The 5358-nt window shown below is 50.3% G+C and overlaps 1 long non-coding RNA gene across 2 annotated transcripts; it reads right to left on the minus strand.

The window, feature by feature from the left end:
- Nucleotides 1-1482: 1482 nt before the first annotated feature.
- On the minus strand, nucleotides 1483-5060 carry LOC119087973. Of its 2 annotated transcripts, none has more exons than XR_005091520.1 (5): nucleotides 4955-5060; nucleotides 4747-4805; nucleotides 4140-4305; nucleotides 2437-2508; nucleotides 1483-1702 (listed from the first exon to the last, which is right to left on the minus strand). It is a non-coding gene; the product is annotated as an uncharacterized LOC119087973 (long non-coding RNA). The 2 variants fall into 2 exon arrangements; XR_005091519.1 differs by having other exon boundaries at nucleotides 1483-1737.
- Nucleotides 5061-5358: the final 298 nt, after the last annotated feature.

Raw genomic sequence — 5358 nt, forward strand, 5'->3', positions numbered from 1 at the left:
ACTGACACAGGAGAGGAATGGATATGTGGGAGAAAGAGAGGCACAGAGAGGAGCAGCCGGCAACCTTGGAGAAGGTGGCAGTCGGACTCAGCTAACGTAAGGGACAGTGGGGCCATGGGGAGGGCACTCTCTGAGAATGTGGAATGACCACCACACCAGGCTGCTGTCACAGGGTGGCTCTGTCACACCTCGGGGTCTGTAGAATGACTGGTGGCTCCGATGCTGTCAGGTCCAACCCTGTGCCTGTCGACCTCTCTCCCCGATAGTCACTTTTGTACGCTTTAATCCAGAGTGCTTCTGCCGCTGGATTTCATGACTGCTCTGGACCTTGAACTGAGGCTCCCGAACTGTCCAAGTTTCTGGAACTCAGATAGCCTAGTAATTGTGACTTTTCTATATTTCCTTATAGTAGACACCCAAAGGAATATATGGTGACATAAAAAAGAATCTCTGAGGACTGAGGAAATACCCAGTTTGTAAGTGCTTACTCCATAAGCATGAAGACCCGTGTTTGATCCCAAGAGCCACGGAAATGCTTGGCATGGCAGCAGCGTGTGCTTGTAATCCCAGCACTGGGGAGGCAGAGAAGGGTAGATTCCTGGAGCTCACTCACTGGCCGGCCAGCCTAGCCTAACCAATGAACTTTGAGTTAATGAGAGACTCTGCCTCCAAACGAAGTGGACACTGTACTGAAGAGGACACCCAAGGTTGTCTTCTGGCTACCACATGCATGCAAACACACCACCACAGTATCCCATACACATATGAACATGGGACATGGAACATGCGCACGCACGCGCACACACACACACACACACACACACGCACGCACGCATGCACGCACGCATGGATGCATGTACACGAGGCAAAAACAACATCTGAGTACATCATACTAGCAGGGCTGTATACCATAAGATACAAATGGTAAAGTGAGATTTAAGCATGCTTTGTCTTTAAGATCCAAATGGGAATCAAGGAATGTGGAGGATACGACACTGAGGAACAGCACTTCCAAGTTCAGCCACACAGGGTGGAGAATGTCATAGAGAAAACAGGCCGAGGGAGAGCTGGACAGGCCAGAGGCACGAGCTATGCCAGCATTGCTTCTGAATGAGGAGGTCCAGTCTGCTGAGGACTCCAAGATCCCCTGCTTGCTAAAGAAACACATTGTCAATGGAAACATCTCTCAGCTTCTACAGGGTGGATTTTTTTGTGCCACTGAATTCAGACTCAACTGCAAATGTTCCGAAAGCTTGAGTTCACGTTCAGAATCCACATCCACACTTGCCAGCTCCACTTCTCTCGCTCACTCGGTCCTTTCTGCACCGGGAGCATCCTCCTGCATGCATTGGGTCTGGATAGGCCCCAAATCAGCAGTTTTCAACCTGTGGGTCGTGACCCCTTTGGAGGTCAAGCAACCCTTTCACAGAGGTTATCTAAGACCGTCGGAAAACACATATATTTACATTATGATTCACAATAGTAGCAAAATTACAGTTATGAAGTAGCAACGAAAATAATTTTATGGTTGGGGGGTCACTACCACATGTGTTAAAGGGTCAAAGTATTGGTAAGGCTGAGAACCACTGCCCTAGATGAAGACCCAAGGTTATCTCCGCAGGGACTGCCAGTGTCCTGGTGGTGGGCTGGTGGTAATGGGCATGGTCCTGGGGTCCAGACGTCAGTTCTCCAGTCGGAGGCTCTACGGGAGAAGGGCCTGTGGCCTGAGAACATTTGCTTATAACATAGCAAAGAGAAAAGGGTGATGGAACTGCACATGTGCCTGTGTGCATAGACACACACACAGAGAGACACATAGACACACATACAGACACACACAGACACACACAAACACAGACACATGCGACACACAGAGAGACACATAGACACAGACACATAGACACACATACAGACACACACAGACACACACAGATACACACACATGACACACACAGACACACAGAGACACACAGACACACATACAGACACACACAAACACAGACACACACATGACACACACACAGACACACAGAGACACACAGACACACATACAGACACACAAAGACACACACAGACACACAGACACACACAGACACACATACAGACACACAAAGACACACACACAAAGATACACACACAAACTCAGACACACACACATGACACACACACAGAGACACACACAGAAAGATACACACATGACACACACAGACACAGAGACACATAGACACACATACACACACACAGACACACACAAACACAGACACACACATAGACACACAGAGACACACAGACACACATATAGACACACAAAGACACACACACACAAACTCAGACATGCACACATGACACACAGAGAGACATACACACATGACACATACACAGACACATAGAGACACACAGACACACATGGACACACCCCACAAAGTAAACAAGTACCTTAAGAGTTTCCAAAGAAAGAGGTGTTACACACTGAGAGGGTAGGCATTCTCCAAGGCCACACTGTATGCACTGAGGCAAGAGACCGGGACAAAGAAGACCATGAGCTATCTTACTACAGACTATCTAGAAACGCTTCCCTGCCTTCAGACTCCTCACCCTGGCTCTCTATATCCTGGCAGCACAAAGACACCTGCAGCTGACAGTGAGGACGCCCCGGAACACACAGGGCTCCAGCTGCTCCCACAGTTTCCTACAATTTCGAAGCCGCTCTCTCCCATCCAAACTTTGAGCCAAGTGCTATTTTTTGCTGCCAGTAACACGGAACAGGAATGATGAATTGTTTGGTGCCAGGAACACAAAATAAAGAAGGACAATGGAGGTGAAAATAGCCCTGCTGTGATTTATGGTCCAAGTTAGCGTCCTGTCTCCTTCCCACGCTCTTCCAACCTTTACGCTCTCCCCGAACACTCCTTCCACTCCGTTCTCTTTACTTTCCAAACTTTGTTTCAGAATAACTATCTTTTCCCATCACACCATAGCCATCCCCCCCCCCCCTCCCACACTGTACGCTCATATGTGTGCCTGTGCATGCATGTGTGCCGGCCAGAGGCTGACATCAGGAGGGCTTCTTCAATTACTCTCCATCATACTTTGAAGCAAGGTCTCTCACTGAGTTCGGAGCTCACTGATTGGCTATTCTCGCTGGACAACAAGCCCCTAGGATCTCCACCCTTCTCCCAGCGCAGAGTTACAGGCGGCTGCCACCATGCCCAGATTTTTATGTGGGTGCTGGGGAGCCACACTCAGGTCCTCACCGAGCCGTCTCCCGCCGCCCCACGGCATGCTCTCAGCAAGCCCACACTGACCCGTACAGCCAAATTTCTGCACCGTTCTTGCTACTGCACTCATTCTTGTTCTTATTTTCAAAACTAAGTGAACAGGGGAGATTTTCAATCATTCATTGTTCTTAAAGAATATTTGCTGGAAATTATTTCTCCCAGCAGACCCGCTCAGTATTCACTGTCTGGAGGAGGGTCTGATAACCTGGTGGTAGACACGTGAAAAAACAAAACAAAACAAAACAAAACAAACATGGCTTGCTAGCCCATGGGAGAGACACTGGCAGTGTGGTGACAAGAGCGGGGGGTGGGGGGGCGCGTTCTCTGTGGGGAGGAAAGGCAGACAAGACGATGGAGTAGACCAGCGGCTGCTTCTGCCGACACCTGGATGAAGTGAGTCCATGGGCTGAGAGCAGAGGACGGGGCCTCACTGTGGGCAGAGGCACAGCCCTGAGATGTGATGTGATGGAGGAGCATCCGAGTGTGCCATGCAGGCTCATGTGCATGCAAGGGTGATCTGAGTTGGCCAGTTAAGCCAAGGACAGGTGAGAGGAGGGAGCGGGCATGAAAACTCCAGCCCACACTGGATAGGCACCTGACAAAGTCAGGTTTCTACTGAAGGCCAACTTAGTGAACCCCGGGGCTTTACTGGGGCCACTTACAGGAGCTACATCACAGGGAAGCCCACCCCAGCCCGAGTGAGCATTTCCTGTGGCTTCTGTATGATCACTGAATGTGAAAGAATAGCACTGACTGTGGATAAAGGTGAGGAAAGGAGGTTAAAGGTCCAGGATGAAGCAAAGACCTCAGAGGCCAAGACGGCAAGTGGTTAGGACAACATCAGGACCCAGAGGGACCTACTTGTGCGTCGGGTCATAAACTTAAGTAGATGCCTTTGTTCAGTCGCTCAGGTATACACAGGCTGTATCTGGTTTCAGCTGGTTTTCACAGGGATTCTGCACCAGGAAGACTGGATGACTGAGGGCCTGTGCTGATTGTGGGGTGCAGGCATGGTCAAAGTGATGGGCTGTAAGCCAGGGAGAGGACAGTGTGAAGATGAAGGCTGTGATATTTAGTCTTGACTATCAGCTTGGTCGGCTCCAGAATCAACTAAGAGGTGCTCCCCTGGGCAGGCCTGTGAGGGCGCCTTCAGAAAGGGCTAATTCTACCCACCCTCTAGGTGCTGCTCCCTTTACAGATGTGGTGACGAGACACTCGTGGGTGGAAGAGGCAGCAAGGGCAGGGAGGAGCCATGTAAACCTCTGTTCAGGGACGGCCAGAGTCCCTCTAGCCCTCCACAGGCTGAATCACAGACAGGAAGGCAAAGGCCAAGGGGGCCATGCGTGGCTAGGCCTGGGAGCAGCCAGAAGGCTCCAGGGTTCCTGCCAGGGATGCTTCAGTCACCGTGCACCTCAACAGGAAAGAGGCAAGACATGCTGCTACAGGTCCAGGAACTGGGGTGCCCCACCTGACGCCCACAGACGCTGCTCTCCACGCTGCTCAGGTCTCACCGGCACTGCTGCTTGTCTGCCCAAACGAACGGCAATGAATTATAAACAAAAGATGAATCCTGTCAGCTTAGTGTATTATGTACTCCACTTCCACGCAAAGCCAGCAGGTAGTAAATCAGCCCCAAACCATATTTAATGGCACCTAGTAAAAGCCAATTTACTCACCTGCCAACCGTGAAGAAGCCGATTGCTTTGTCAGAGGTGGGAGCCCCATTCAGTGCAGACTGCGGGGGCTGCTCCCGACGTGAGAATACATTTTCCTGATTTAGATCAGGATGATATATCAACAATGAGCCGGAAAAAAAAAAAAAAAAAAAAAAAGAACCCGCCCAGGAGGAACACGCCTGTGATTAATAACAGCAGGCGTTATTATTTGTCCTCTACTCCAGATCCATCCACCTTGGGAGCTGGCATCCTTCCGGAATTTTTAACCAGAGCCCTCACAGGGCAGGGAGAGGAGGTGGGTGAAGACAGAATTTAGGAAAACTACAGCTTTCCTTCCTGCATGTTTCAAAGAGTCCTCCGGGGTCCACCTCAGGGAAGCTTTGAGCTTTCTGGGTGACATCCTA

The sequence above is a fragment of the Peromyscus leucopus genome, chromosome 5 (assembly GCF_004664715.2).
Source record: "Peromyscus leucopus breed LL Stock chromosome 5, UCI_PerLeu_2.1, whole genome shotgun sequence".
In the NCBI taxonomy this organism is placed as follows: Eukaryota; Metazoa; Chordata; class Mammalia; order Rodentia; family Cricetidae; genus Peromyscus; species Peromyscus leucopus.